Genomic DNA, 16,951 nt, shown 5'->3' on the forward strand with positions numbered 1-16,951 from the left:
AGTTCTGATCCTTTTCCTTGTCATGTTTCTCATACTCTGCACTTTGCCTATTGACAAGCTGCTCAACCTAATAACACTCTTGAAGGTCATGGCCCTTGGTCCGATGAATCTTGCAATACGGCTCATCGCCTTTCCCGGCCTTCTCGGCAGCCATAGCCTCCCGGCAGTCAGCGCACACGGCAGCTTCCTTGCTGGGTGCTTCAGCCTTAGCCGTCTTGCCAGTACTAGATGTACCCGATCCTTCAACAGTCCTCATAGCCTTATCCTTGCGCCTCTTATTGTGCTTCTTGCTCTTCTTCTGACTGGTGGATTCGTCATCATCCTCTGAATCGACATTGATGCAGTCCTCCTCCCCGGGTAACTTCCTTCCCTCCTCCATCTAAGCACACTTATCCACCAAGGTGTAAAGCTCCTTCAAAGTCTTGGGCAACTGTATGTTCATCTTTGAACGAATCCTGCGGTTGTGCACATTCGACTAGAAGGCAGCTATTACAATTGCCTAATGGATGTTCGGGATGTTCCCGTGGACTATGCTGAGTCTCTGCAAATACTTTCGGACAGTTTCTCCTTCTTTGTGTTGGAGAAGCTACAAATCGTTGGGACGGCCTGGTTCTCGATGTTCGCCAGTGAAGGCGCCCATGAACTCATGGCATAGGTCAGCCCATGATGAAATAGAGTCCTCCGGCAGGTGCATCAGCCAGGACCTCACATCAGACTTGAGAGCCAAAGGGAAGTAGTTGGTGAACACCTTCTCATCTCTTCCCCCCGCAGCTTGAACATCGATGGTGTAGATGCTCAGAAACTTTGTCGGGTTTAGCCTCCCATCATACTTCTCAGGTATCTCTGGCTTGAACGTGTGGACGGACGGCCAACAGACTTGCCGCAGCTCACAAGTAAAGTCAGGGCACCCAAACTCGAAAGGTAGGCACCTGCCAATATCGAGCGCAGGGTCGTCGATGTCAGGACCATCGCACCATTGGTCCAGTGGTGGTCGTCGCGGCATCGCTCAGTGACAACGCGTGCGTCTCCCCTCTGCCTGTCCTCCGGGGCTTGCCACTGGTCTAGACGTGCTCGAGGGTCAGATGAGGCCATCGAGACGTTGTCAGGTTCTTGATACTGTTGCGCTCATGCTGGCTGCCGTGGCAGGGACTGTACTATGGGGGTGGCCCCTTCCATACGACTAGCAGCATGAGCCGTCGTCGTTGCTTGGGGAGGCCGTGGTGGGCTAGCCCGCTGCGAGCCCCCAGCCTAAGCGAAACCGAGCAGACTCTAGATGGTGGCATGCCACTTGCCCATCTGCTCGGCCGCTGGTAGGAACCTTAGTAGCAGCTTAGCATGCGCCATGGACTCCATAGTCGTACTCGGCATGGGAGATGACGATGCGGATCATACCGTCGCTCGACTCCTGAGGGTGCCAATAGCGATAGTACCACATTCGCGCTGTTGTGGGGCGGCCACCTCAATGGTATGGTGGTGTGGCGAAGGCGCTTGAGGGCCAGCGGCTCCGTCAGGCACCGTGACTTGGTTGACTCGTCTCGGGAGAGGTGCATCCACTGCGGTCGCCCCAATGACAAGGTGGCTAGAGGGTGGAGATTCGCCCCGGACCGAGCCATCGCTGTGGTTGTGCCCGTTGGCGAGAGGAAGGAGTGCGGATGGATTAACCCCTTCACACGTACCTTGTGGAGCGTGCCCATCGGGGTGTTGCTGATGTTGCTCTCCTCCGATGTTTCTCGTTCCTGCGTCGGCCGCAGGGGAAGTGGCGATGGTGCCGCCTGCTCCGACCACATCACCAAAAGCGTCCACATCCTCGCACGCCCCTGCACCTCCCGTAGCATTGGTGGCTGTGCGCGGCTGAGCCTTTGAGGTGGACGGGTGAGCCGAAGCACCGGATTTCTTCTTGGGCGCCATGGTTGATGGCACCATCAAAGATGAAGATGGCAATGAAGATGATGCGCTGCACATGCTTTTAGGTTCACACAAGTGATCCCCCTCCCTCGTGCACCAAAGATGTCATGGGAAACCACGGCCAGCTATGGGACCAAGGGTCCCTTGCTGGTTCGGCAGGGGGGATGTCACGTTGCACAAATTGCAGAAGAGCGTGGGGCAGCAAGACAGGAATCGCACGGGAAAATTTACCTGGGTTCAGGCTGCCATGAAGCGTACAACCCTACTCCTACTTTGGTGGATTGATGGTGGAAGAATGGTGGTGGTGCACAGTACAGTTGCCCCGCAGGGTTTCCTATGGGAGACAGTGGCTACGCGTGTACGAGTGTGTGCGTATCCGACCTTCTAACCTCCTCTACAGAAGCCACATGCCTCCTTTTATAAATTAGTCATTATGCACTGATAAGATAGCAAACAATGCTATCATACCTAACTCTGTAGGCTGATAGAGCGCATTAAATGCGCCGCTCAACATCACATTGTTGTATGCCCGGCAAGCCTTGCCGGGCTATTTTGCCAGCTTCACGCCTGCTTGCTTGACACGTCACAGGATGGGTGTCATTTGTAGGTATCTATGTAGAAAGAGGCTGCCATGTGGTGAACGGCTTCCACTTAATCACTTTGCGGCTTGACACCGCACCGATTCACGACGTGGGTCGTGGTGGAGTGGTTGGTGAGGTGGTTTTTTCCTCTGTGAGTCCCGGCAGGCCCTGCCGGGAAGTCTTGGATGTTCTCTTCCGGGGGTGGCACCACCCTCGTCGACCTTGTCTGCCGGCAAGGGAGGTTTTTCTCCTGGTGGTATCTTGCTTCTCTGGCTCGACCTTGGCCCTCTTGATCTGCATGTTGGTTCTTCGAAGATCTTGGTTTCCTGTACTTCGGCATGGCCTGGTGCCATAATCTTGTTCCCGTGATTGTGCTCAGTCTGGGCAACAGACCAAGGGTTTCTTGCACCAATAACAACCATCCAAAAAGGGGGAGATTGTTGGTGCAATAATTTGCCTCCTTGTGTTTTCGAGTTTTTTGACATAAATAGTATGGGACTTATGTGTTTGCTAGTGCACATAGAGTAACATGTCCCTGGAATCAAGAGGATTTTGATTCAAATAACGAAGATAATCCCCTACTTGGCAGCAAAGGTTATCACCGAAGATTATGATAACAAGAGTTTGGTTTGGTGCTTGTCTGAAGGAAGTGACTGCGACCGAGAAGATTGAAGATGGAGTGAAGTCATAGCATTTATTCGTTGTTTCTTTCCTCTTTATTGAGTCACAGGGCCACCGTACTATTAAAAGGGGTGTAGCCTTTCAAACTTTGATTCTCTTATGCTAAACCCAAATCCTATGAAAGTTGCTAGAAAAACCTCTTTGTGTTCTGAGCAAATACTTGCCAGCAAGAGACTATGGTCTTATTCGTTGCAAGAGATTTGTCTCAGACCGAGGAGTTAGCATGGTCCGGAAGTGATGTTATCGTTGCTCTTAAAATCAACAGTTGTAAACGTGTCGGTTGGCCATCGGCTGGACCGCGTGTCAAAATGGTCATGTCCCACCAGGGAAGGTTGCGGCTATAAATAGCCACCCCACATCATCGTTGTCCGGTGGCTGCTCCATTCGATTGTGAGAAGATTGTTGAGCAACCCCCTCTCCAGAGTGATTTGAGTTTAAAATTCATCGAGAAAAAACCCTAGATCTGAAAAATTAGATAGTGGTTCAACATCACTCGAATCTAAGTCCAGTATGCTCCGCTGAAAGTGAAACTAATCCCTGGGTGGTTTTGGTAAATCTTAACAACATATTGTTCATCGAACTAATGATCTTTCAAGATAATCATTTCAGAAAATTCAATGATTGGCATGGCATGGACTAGAGATGTGGACCCCTCAAAATGCAAAGGATATATATTGGCAACAAGCTCAAGACTGTACATTTTCATTTTAGTGATCCAAGATCACATTGAGTCCATAGGAAAGCCAATACTATTAAAAGGGGATGAGGTGTTTCTCAATGTGTTACTTGCTCAAAATGCTTTGTTGATATGCTCCAAAACCCTCAACCACTTTCTCATTTCCACATATATCCCAAACCTAAAGTCAAATTCGGTCCCACCGATTTGATCTATCCGGCGCCACCGAGTTTATTTGACGTAGCCACTACCACAAACCCTAGTTACTTCGGTCTCATCGATAGGGATCTCGGTCTCACCGAGATGGGATTACAAACTCTCTGTTTCCTTTTTGTAACATTTCGGTCTCACCGAAATGAGCAAATCGGTCACACTAAGTCCGCATTGCAAACTCCTTGTTTCCTTTTCATAACACTTCGGTCCCACCGAAGTGAGCGAATCGGTCCCACCGAGTTTGCCCGACCAATCGTCTATGTACCTATTGCTGAAATTGGTCCCACCGAGTTTATGGAATCGGTCACACCGAGCTTACGTTATGACCTAACCCTAGCATATCGCTCCCACCGAGATGACTATATCGGTCCCATCGAAAATCCTAGCATTCACATTTTTACCTGGATCGGTCTGACCAAGTTTGCTGATTCAGTCCCACCGAGTTTGGGAATCTGTGTGTAACGGTTAGATTTTGTGTGGAGGCTATATATACCCCTCCACCCACTCGTCATTCGTGGAGAGAGCCATCAGAACTAACCTACACTTCCGCTACTCATTTTCTGAGAGAGAACCACCTACTCATGTGTTGACGCCAAGATATTCCAATACTACCATATGAATCTTAATCTCTAGCCTTCCCCAAGTTGCTTTCCACTCAATTCATCTTTCCACCATATCCAAATCTGTGAGAGAGAGAGCTGAGTCTTGGGGAGACTATCATTTGAAGTACGAGAGCAAGGAGTTCATCAACAACACACCATCTATTAAATTTTGGACAGTGGTGTCTCCTGGATTGGTTAGGTGTCACTTGGGAGCCTCCGTCAAGATTGTGGAGTTGAACCAAGGAGTTTGTAAGGGCAAGGAGATCACCTAATTCGCGAAGATCTACTCTAATGAGGCAAGTCCTTCATGGGCGATTGTCATGATGGGATAGACAAGCTTGCTTCTTCACGGACCCTTCGTGGGTGGAGCCCTCCATGGACTCGCGTAGCTGTTACCCTCCGTGGGTGAAGTCTCCATCAACGTGGAGGTACGATAGCACCACCTATCGGAACCACGCCAAAAATCTCTGTGTCAACATTGCATTTGCTCCCTCCAAACTCCTCCCATTTACTTTCTTTCAAGTTGCATGCTTTACTTTCCGCTGCTGATATACTCTTTGCATGCTTGCTTTAATTGTATTGTTATTGCTTGACTTGTGCTAAGTTGCTCAAAATATGCCAAGAACTAAAATTTGGAAAAGGTTAAATTTTTATTTGGTCAAGTAGTCTAATCACCACCCCTCTAGACATACTTTCGATCCTACAAGTGGTATCAGAGCTTTGGTATCCATTTGCCTTGATTTCCATTGCTTTGGTGAGCATAGCCTTGGTTTCACAACCTAGTAGACTATGGCGTCTAGCAAGGGAAATTACCACCGTAGAGGTCCTTACTTTGATTGCACTAATTTTGCTAGTAGGAAACATAAGATGAAAATGCATATTCTTGGACATAAACCCGTCGTTTGGGCTATTGTGTGTATTGCCTTGCAAGGTGAATTCTTTGATGGGAGAGAACCAAACCATGAAGCTACCGCGGAAGAATTGAAGATGTTGCAATACAATGCTCAAGCTCGCGATATTCTCTTCAATGGATTGTGCCCCGAAGAATTCAACAAAATCAGCCGTCTTGAGAATCCAAAGAAAATTTGGGATACTTTGATTGATATGCACGAAGATACCGACTCCGTCAAGGAATCCAAGTTGGATTTGCTTCAAAGTCTACTTGACAAGTTCAAAATGAAGGATGGTGAAGGTGTCGCCGAAGTGTGCTCTAGGCTTGCTCTCATCACAAATGAGATTGCCGGCTTAGGAAGTGAAGAGATGACCGACAAGTTCATCATCAACAAGATCTTGAGAGCCTTGGATGGAAAATATGATACCGTGTGCACATTGATCCAAATGATGCCAAATTACAAAGATCTCAAGCCAACCGAAGTTATTGGAAGAATTGTTGCTCATGAGATGTCACTCAAGGACCAACAAGACCTTCACAACAAGTGTAGTGGTGCTTACAAAGCCTCGTGTGATGCTCCTCCATCATCAAATGAGAAACAAGCCTTCAATGAATAATTGAGCTTAATGGTGAAGAACTTCAACAAATACTACAAGAGTAGAAGCAAGGAAAGAAGTTCCAAGTCAAGGTCCTACAATGACAAAAGATCTTCAAGTCGTGAGCGAAACTGCTACAATTGTGGAAGACCCGGACACTACTCCAATGAGTGTACGACTCCCTACAAAAGAAGAGAATACTAACCTAAAAGAAGAAGCAAAATGGAAGAACCACCAGTAAGAGAGAGAAGGAGTAGAGATGATCACTATGAATGAAGAACCTCTCGAAGAAGCAAGTATTCGGAAAGAAAGGACAAGTCATCAAGGAGCCACACAAAACGAAGACATCAAGCTCATGTTGGAGAATGGGTATCCGGCTTCGACTCCGACCACCACTCCGAGAGAAGTTATCACTATGACTCCGAATATACTCAAGATGAAGGTGTTGCCGGTCTAGCACTTGTGTCAACCAACTGCTATGACATATTTGATTCACCAAATGAAGGAATTGGGAGATGCTTCAGGGCTAAAGGCCCCAAGGTAACACATCTTGAGTATGTTGATTTCAATAGTGATGAAGATGACTTGCTAGGTGATGATTATTTACTTGTTGACAACTCTAGTGATGAATACTATGATGAAACGTCAATTAATCATGCTAATCAAGATAAAACGAATGACAATGATAAGAAGGATATTGAGCGTCTAACTAAAGAACTAAACACTCTTAAGTTAGCTCATGAAACTACTTTAGGCCAACTCCACCGCGCGACCCCATCCCGTCCGGCCCCGTCCGTTTGGGGTAAAATGGACAAACTGGGCGGCCCAGCGCACGACGGCATGGACCCATATTGTCCATTTTGTGTCCGGGCCGACCCATTTCGAGCGCAAACATGCACCTGGTTTGGGTCGCGGCGGGTAGCAAACGGATGCGCGCTCGTCCGCGTTGGGGCTGCATGGTAGGCGGCCACCTACCTCCCACCCGCCAACATCAATGTGCACACGCGGCTGGGCCCGCCTATCATCCGCCCAGGCGAACGGTTGCGGTCCTTCTTAAATGGGGAAGACGTGGACTGGTCGTCATCCACAATCCCCACTCCACCCCGCGGCCTCCTCGAAACCCGACACACCCAAACCCTAGCCTCGAACTCGCCGCCCGGCCGCCTCGTAGCCATGGGGATCTAGAACTACGGCCGCAACGGGATGCACGACCATGATTTGCCTACACAGTGAGGAACATGATAGCCCTAAGGATTTCGATAGTCAAAATTCCGACCGTTGTTGTGCTATGCGCTAGCTATTCCAAAATATCTACCCACCTAACGGTCATATCAGACAAGGGCATTCATGTCTTATCATGTCGGGCTGCTCCCTAGGCTATAAATAGCTGCCCCCTACAACCACTAGCTGGTTGGCTGCTCTGAGAGAAACTGACACTTGTCATTTGAGAGCATCCCATCCTCCCAGGACTTTGAGCGAAAATCATCAAGTGAGGAAAACCCAAACCCAACACCTACAAACCCAAAGTGATTGATCATCACTGAAGAGATTGATCCTGCATGGATCCGACGTTTTTTTCCTTTGAAGATTGTGCTTCTTCCGGATGGTTAGGCGTCAAGGTCTAGAGCATCCAAGAGGAATTGTGCATCGCCGAGTGACCGAGTTTGTGAAGGTTCGGAAGTCACCTGAAGACTTACCATGAGTGATTGGGCGAGGTCTGTGTGACCTTAGCTCAAGGAGAATACGGTGAGGACTGTGTGTCCAGGACTGGGTGTCCTCGAGTTTAAATACTCAGCCGCTCCTACCAGATGTACAACTGAGACAGTAGTTGGAACTGGTCTACCAAATCATTATCTTCACCGAGCTTACTAGTTCTATTTCCTCAACTCTTTCATTTCCTCATGTCTGTTGTTGTGTGCCTGTTCATATCTGTTTGAAGACTTTGACTGAAGACTTTCCCAATTTCCTCAGTTCAATTTCTTCAGTCTATCCGTCTTCTTTCTTGTGTTATCCTGTGTTTACGCTTTCTATACTCTATGCTTGTCTTCATCTCGTCATGATGACAATGCTTGTATTGTTTTATGTTTACTTCCAAGTACTTATTCCGCTGCTGGTAGTACTTCATTTAGGAATTTCCTCACCAGCAAATTCCTAAGTGAAGAAGTCATAAAAATCGCCTATTTACCCCCCTCTAGTCGATATAACGCACTTTCAATTGGTATCAGAGCAAGGTACTCCCTTGTTTTGTGTGATTTTGGTTTAACTGCCTGGAGTTTTAGTTATGTCGACCGCAGGTATGATCAAGGTCTCTGCTGGGTGTCCTACCTTCGATGGAATGGACTACCCCTACTGGAAGAATAAGATGCGAATGCATCTTGAGGCAATTGACAATGATCTCTGGTATGTTGTGGAAAATGGTGTTCCCTCAGTCACACCTTCTCTGAGTGCTACTGATGTGAAGAGATTCAGGCAACTCGATTCTCAAGCGAAGAATATCATATGTGGCCATCTGAGCAAAGGACAGTATGGAAGAGTGAGTGCTTTAGAAAATGCTAAGCTTATCTGGGATAGGCTGTCCAAAGTGAATGAAGGAGTCTCAACTCAACCTGACTCTCGTGTTGACGTTCTTCGCAATCTCTTCAACCGCTTCGAAAGACTCGACAATGAAAATGTTCAGCAAACCTTCGATCGCCTCACTGACATCTCAAATGAGCTTCAAGCGCTTGGCGCAACTGACATCACCGACCATGAGGTGGTGAAGAAAATGCTGAGATCGCTCGATTCTTCATTTGATACTCTGGAACTGATGATTCAAGAGCGTGCTGACTACAAGTCACTTGATCCCGCTGATATCCTCGAGAGGCTAAATACTCATGAGTCCCAGCTTGCTGAGAAGAGAGATCTCTATGGTTCGAGCTATGGCAGATCACGTGCTCTGAAGGCCAAGGCAGTCTCTGAGTTTGAAGATGAAGACTCTACTAGCAACCTTGGTGACCCTCAAGAACTGAGCCAGGAACTAGCACTGCTCGTGAAGAAATTTCAGAAGTTCTCAAGACGTGGTGGCTTTGGAAAACCCTCAAGATGAAATGATTCCTCATCCAGTGATGACAAGAAGAGGCTATGCCACAGATGCAAGAAACCTGGTCACTACATCCAAGATTGTCCTCAGTGGGATAAGGAATCAAAGAAGAAGAAATACAAGGATTACAGTTCTGATGATGCGAAGAAGAAGAAGAAACCTTCAAAGTCTTCATCATCAAAATCCTCGAGGTCTTCATCTCACAAGAAGAGCAGCTCCAAGAAGGCTCGGTCATTCATTGGCAAGGAAATGGACTCTGAGGCTGAATCTGAGGAACATGAGGAGGAGGAGGTATCTGAGGAGTCCGAGTCTGGTGTGGCAAGCCTAGCTCTCGCTACTGCATTCGTCAACAAGTCTATCTTCAACTCTGAAGAAAATGGCTTCACCAACAAGACTGATGAAGGCAATGATGACTATGCTCCCACCTATTGCTTCATGGCAAAGGGTGCCAAGGTAACTAAATACGCCTCCTCTGACTCTAGTGAGGATGAATCTGATGAAAATCTCAAGCCCAGCTACTCTAAACTTTTAAAAATTGCTGTGAAACAACAAAAGGCCTTTGAAAAGGTTCAAAACATGCTAGATAAAAGTGATGATATGTTGGGTGAAGAAATGGATCGCACTAAAACCTTGACTGAAAATCTTTAGAGACTTCAGTCCAAGTTTGACAATCTTCAAGGTCATCATAACACTCTCTTATCTGATCGCGAGAAGCTTTCTCATGAATTTCTTCAAAGAAAGCAAGATCTTGAAAAGCTAAGAGTGGATTATGAAGATCTTCAGAAGGAGCGCGATTCACTACTTGCTCAATAAATCAGCGCTACCCAGGAAGAATTTGTTCCTCCATGTCTGAAGTGCATTGAATGTGAAACTGCTAACTCTTCACCTGAATGTTCAAATGCTTCTAACGATACAAATTCTTCATATATCTCTACTATCACTAATTCGTCATCTGAGAGCAATGCAAGTATCACTGATGATGCAGGGCTGAGGGAATTGTACATGACAGGCATGTACAAAAGCCTCAAAGGGCATCAGACTCTTTGTGATGTGCTCAAAAAGCAGATCCTCAACAGAAACCCTAGGAAAGAGGGTATTGCCTTTGAGAGGAAACTCCATGCTGATGGAACATATTGGAAGCCTGAGCAGTACCCCAAAACCTCATGGGTTGCTGCAAAGGGACCTCCAGTTGATCCATCTAACTTATCTGGCTTTACATGTGAATCTCCTCATTCTTCTGATGAGTCATTTGACTCTAACTATAAACTGTTCAAAAATCAGAATGGTGAAGTATTTGCTAGATATGTTGGGACTAACTGCAGGAACGGTTCCCCTATGAAGAAAGTCTGGGTTCCCAAAAGTTGCCTTGAAAGTCTTCAGGTGAATGTCCTCATGACACCACCTGTGAAGAATAGGAACTCCAGATCAAATTCTTCATATGAACCAAATTCTTCATATGGATCCAAGTCCTCATATGGACCAAATTCCTCACATGGATCAAATTCCTCAAAAGGATCAAAGTCCTCATATGATCATTGATGTCATATTCTTCACTGATGAAGTATATGAGTTCGTAAGTTGCACTAATTCATCTGCAGGATGATCAACCCAAAGCCAATGAGTGGGTCCTCGATAGTGGATGTACAAATCACATGACTGGTGACAAGAATCTATTGATGGATGCTCCTTTATCACCGTCACATCTGAAGCATATCATCTTCGCTGACAAAGGCAAAGTCAAGTATTGGGTCTAGGTAAGGTTGCGATCTCTAAGGACATACACATGGACAAAGTCATGCTTGTTGAGTCCTTAGGATACAACCTCATGTCTGTCTCAATGCTTTGTGATCTTGATATGGTTGTTGTCTTTCGAAAGTATCGTTGTGTTGTGATCATGGAAGCTGACAATTCAAAAGTCTTCGAAGGCTTTAGGAGAGGAGACTTGTACATTGTTGATCTCTCTACAGGACCACAACCAGCTGTATGCTTAGTTGCAAAAGCTTTAGAAGGCTGGCTATGGCATCGACGACTTGGTCATGCTAGCATGAGGAATCTGCACATGCTCTCGAAGAAGAAGCATGTCATTGGCATTGAGAATGTCAAATTCCTCAAGGATCACTTATGCGGAGCCTGTGAAGCTGGGAAGATGACAAAGGCCAAGCATCTAGCGAAGAGTATCATGAGTACCACTTGACCATTTGAATTGCTTCACATGGATCTCTTTGGTCCTAATCATTGTTCTGCTGTTACAAATGATGCATCTCTATATGGCTTTGTTATTGTTGATGATTACTCTCGTTACACATGGGTACACATTGTCACTTACAAACATGAGGTGCAGGAAGTCTTCAAACGATTTTCCTCGAGGGCTTCAACCAACTTTGGTGTGAAGATCAAGCACATCAGGAGTGACAATGGAACTAAGTTCAAGAATTCCGGTCTTGATGACTATCTTGATGAACTTGGTATTACTCATGAGTTATCTGCTCCTTATACTCCTCAACAGAATGGCGTCGTGGAGCGCAAGAATAGAACTCTTGTTGAGATGGCTCGCACTATGCTTGATGAATACAAGACGCCTCGTCGTTTCTGGAGTGAGGCAATTGATACTGCGTGCCACATCATCAATAGAGTATATCTCCTCAAATTCTTCAAGAAGACTGCCTATGAACTCCTCACTGACAAGAAACCCCATGTGAGTTACTTCAAAGTCTTCGGTGCTAAATGTTGGATTAGAGATCCTCATCACAATTCTAAATTTGCACCGAAAGCACACGAGGGTTTCATGCTTGGTTACGGAAAGGACTGGCACACCTACAAAGTCTTCGACAACGTTCTTCAGAAGGTTGTTGAAACTATGGATGTGCGGTTGGATGAAACTAATGGCTCGTAAAGAGAGCACCTATCTTCTGTGATAGATGAACCAGCACCTGAGGATTCTATCAAGTTCAAAGCCACTGAGGATGTCATTCCTACTAAAGAATCTGCTGAAGAATTCATTCCAGAATGTGATGAACATCGAGCTGGCGCACCTGAAGAAAATGGTGCTGAGGAAAATGCACCTGAAGAAAATGTAGATCAAATTCCTCGAAGACAACCTGCTCATCCTCGTATTGCAAACGAAGTGCAAATCGACAAGATCATCAATGACATTGAAGCACCAGTTCCTCTCAGACACTCAAAAGCTTCACATTTATCTAACTTTTGTGGGCACTTTGCTTTTGTCTCTATCACAGAGCCCACTAAGGTAGATGAAGCATTCTAGAGCCTGAGTGGATTCAAGCTATGCAAGAAAAATTACATCAGTTCGAGCTCAACAACGTCTGGGAGCTGGTCAAACGTCCAGATCCTCGCAAGCACAACATTATTGGCACAAAGTGGATCTATCGCAACAAGCAAGATGAAAATGGCCTTGTGGTAAGGAATAAGGCACGGCTTGTAGCTCAAGGCTACACACAGGTTGAAGGAATTGACTTTCGATGAAACTTTTGCATATTACTTGCTTATGTTAACCATCATGATATTATCTTACAACAAATGGATGTGGCATTCCGCAATGGTAAGCTTGAGGAAGAGGTATATGTTGCTCAACCACCAGGTTTTGAAGATCCAAAGAATCCTGACAAAGTCTTCAAGCTCAACAAGGCCCTGTATGGCCTCAAGCAAGCCCCTCGGGTGTGGTATGCTACTTTGAAGGAATTCCTCATGAAGAAAGGCTTCAAACCCGGTTCACTCGACCCAACTCTTTTCACTAAGTCTTATGATGATGAATTGTTTGTATGCCAAATATATGTTGATGATATCATTTTTGGCTGTACTGACCAACGATATAGTGATGAATTTGCCTATATGATGAGTGAAGAATATCAAATGTCTATGATGGGAGAATTGAAGTTCTTTTTAGGTCTTCAAATTCGTCAACAGCGCAATGGGATATTCATATCTCAGGAGAAATACCTCAAGGACGTATTGAGGAAATTCGGCATGCAGGATTGCAAAGGGGTCAAAATTCCAATGCCCACAAATGGCCATCTGTGCACTGATGAAAATGGTCAAGACTTCAATCAAAAGGTATACCGCTCCATGATTGGCTCTTTACTGTACCTATGTGCATCTAGGCCGGATATTATGCTTTGTGTTTGCATGTGTGCCTGATTTCAAGCTACACCGAAGGAATCACACCATAAGGCTGTGAAGCATATTCTTCGATACTTAGCTCACACACCAACACTTGGATTATGGTATCCCAAGGGCTCTTCTTTTGATCTCATAGGATATTCAGACTCTGACTATGCTGGTGATCGCGTGGACTGCAAGTCAACATCAGGCACATGTCATTTCCTCGGACGAAATAAACAGAACTGCGTATCACTCTCCACTGTAGAAGCTGAGTACATTGCTGCTGGATCGTGCTGTGCTCAACTACTATGGATGAAGAAAACACTCAAGGACTATGGTGTCAACGTGAAGAATCTGCCTCTCTACTGTGACAATGAGAGTGCCATCAAGATTGCTCATAACCTAGTTCAGCACTCGAAGACCAAGCACATCCATATTCGTCATCATTTTCTTCGTGATCATGTGTTGAAGGGCGACATCTTCGTCGACCACGTCAGCATTGAAGATCAACAGGCCGATATCTTCACTAAGCCCTTGGATGAGAAGAGATTTAGCAAGTTGCGGTGTGAGCTAAATATCCTAGAATCTTCGAATGTTCTCTGAAATGGACACACATCCTAACACTTATGCTGACTGGATGACTTAGATGCACAACACATGAAGTAACGTTTTTCTTCAATCTATGAAGACTAACCCTCTAAGTGTGAGGAAACTAATGAAGAAATTGATTCTCAGAGCCCTACGACAATTGTACGCGGTGTCTGAAATCAGCTTTCTTATACGGTGGGTTACGCCACCACCCAAAGTTGAAAATCTTCAATTTGAGTTTTTCTTCATTTTTGAAATTCCTCAGTATTTCAAATTCTTCAACTTTGCATTGTCTTCACTCTTTTCGGTGTTGTTCTTCATTTGAACATATATATATATATATATATATATATATATATATGAGTTTTATGTCCTCTACAGCATTCAGTTATTGCTAATTCTTCAAATTGTTTTTCTACTGCTAAGTGAATGTGATCGGACCCTTCCCCTCTAAGCTAAACTCAACCCAGTCTATTCACAAATTCCACATGTGCGTTCTAATTGAAACTCGTTCAAAATCTTCACTGTGTCCTTGACAGCTGAAGAAATTGCGAACAAAACTTTTGAACTTATCTTATCTAAATTTTTGGCATTACCGCTCAAACCGTTCCACTTCTCATGACAATACTTATCTATTCACCCACGATCCTACATGATCTCCACCTCTCAGTACGTGGGTGACACATGTCACGGAAATGAGAAGGGCCAGGGGCACGTTCGTCCAATTTCCTCGGGTGAACAGTTTTTGACTCCCTCTATAAATACCCCTGTCTCTTCCTCACTTCACTTTCACCTAGCTCGCGCTCTCTCCTGCTCGAGCTTCGCAAAACCCTAGCGCCGCCGCTACTTCATCGTCGCCGGTGAGGAAGAGCTTCACTGCCTCGACCTCGTCGCTGTCGTACTCGCGCCAGTTGTGGACTTCTTCACTCCGCCGCCGCCATAGCTGTCTTCCCCTGCCGAGTTAGGGCGTGGAAGATTTGACCCAACGAACTTCACATCTACTCTTTCCAGTTCGTCGCATTCTTCACTTCTGGTAATTAAAAGTTACTTTTACTACCCTCGTTGATTCTCAAGTTTTCTTGAAAATCTTCAAAGGTGTTTATTCTTCAAATCTTCACACACATGAACACCTCACATGTCATCTGCTCTTGATTCGTTTCTCTAAGCAATGATTTTCTTCAAGGTTCCTCAATTGTGTTGATTTTCAATCTATACAACTCTGGAACCTAAGACAATGAACGCTTAGTGAAATTCCTCAGGACTCATCTGGTCAAATTCCTCAAAACCTATTCATTTTTGAAAAACCGTCTGAGAACGCATATGAGATCCTCAAATTCCTCGCAACTATACTCTGTTCACAGGTACAAATGTCCGCTGCTGAATCACTAGGTTCTCATCAACTTAACTCATTTGCAGCGTTCCTCGAAGAAAAGTTGCACACCTCTTCAGAAACTTCAGTTGTTCATATTCCTCAGCTGAAGAAAATGGATGACATGAAGCCATAGAAGGGAGGAAAGAGGCCTGAGGTCAATACTGCATTTGAAATTTCTGAGGACATTTATGCTGGATATTGCACTCCTGATGAAGCCAAGTTTGGCAAGGTGGAAAAGAATCAGCACAAGGTGCGCATACAAAGGATAGAGAGGAGATGGACACGAGAATGGAGGGAGTACAGGTATGTTACTCCCAAGTATACGAAGAAATTCGCTCTCAACCCTCCTTGCTCAAGACCTCCATTGGCACCAGGCCAATTGGCAGATCTCACCAGCCTCAAGCGTAGTGAGGACTATGCTGATGAATGGGCAAAGCGCCAGGCCAAATTGGCCAAGCAAGCAAAAGAAGCAATGAAGAAATTCAACACAGACTCTGCTGCTGCTGCTGCTTCTCCTGAGGCCTCTGCTAGTCAGCCAAAGAAGGCAATGCATAAGAAGCCTGTGCATAAGTCCAGTGCTTCACCTTCAATGCCCTCATGGCCAAGCTCCTCTGCTATGCCCTCAAGGCCAGATTCCTCAAGGCCCTCACGGCAAATTCCTCGTACTGCTCCTTCAAAGTCTTCAGCTCCTCCGTCAAAGTCTTTAGCTGCTCCGACTAAATCCTCGGCACCTGTGCATCTCGCCTCGTGCCAAAGGACTCAAGGCTTCTCAATTGCCTTAGGAGCATTTGCAAGCTCCTCAGCTGCTCGAAATTCCTCACCTGGTCCCTCTGTGCTGAAGAAAAGGCCACTGCTGGACGAGGCATTCGACCAAGTCCTAACAAGAAGCAGGTCGCCTTCCAAGTGCCCTCTGATGATGATGAGGCTGATGATGAAGAACTTGCTGAAATCATCAGAGACAGGCAAGCCAGGGACGCTAGAGCCAAAGGCAGCAATCTGCCGCTGATGTTGGATCCAAAGTTGATCCTCGACTACATTGACCTGTGGCACAAGGACCCTAACACGCCTTTGCCGGAGATGAATCTCACTCCTGGTTTGAGCCATGTTCTGACTGCCTTTATTGAGGACGAAAAGTGGAAATTTGAACAAGGCGGAAGTTTGAAGAAAGCGGAGTACAAGAAACAGCACTACCTCAAGGACAATGTCCTCACTCTCACTCCTGATCAGCTCCTTGCCTTGCAAGTTGAAATCAAACAACTGAGTGATGAATTTGATTGCTACCATGCTGATTGGAAGGGCGCCAAGGTGCGGTTCGTCAATCTGATGAAGAAATTCACTTCAAGTGCTGCTGCTCCTCTACACGTTGAAGTTACTCAGGCTGAAGCATCTGCTCAGCCTACTGAAGAACATGCCAGCACCGCTGATGACAATCAGGCTGGTGAAGAAAATGAGAGTACCAGAGCTCATGACTCCATTCCAGCTGCTCAAGATATTGTCAGGGCATCCACTAGTGGTGCGCCTGAAGAAAGTGAACAAGTCAGGGCAACCGCATCAGTTGTGCCTGAGGAAAATGAACCAAAGTCCTCTGCACCTCCTGTTCCTACACCAACTCCGATCCTTCCATCTGCATCAGATGCGAAGAAGACC

The sequence above is a fragment of the Triticum dicoccoides genome, chromosome 6B, assembly GCF_002162155.2.
Source record: "Triticum dicoccoides isolate Atlit2015 ecotype Zavitan chromosome 6B, WEW_v2.0, whole genome shotgun sequence".
Lineage (NCBI taxonomy): Eukaryota > Viridiplantae > Streptophyta > Magnoliopsida > Poales > Poaceae > Triticum > Triticum dicoccoides.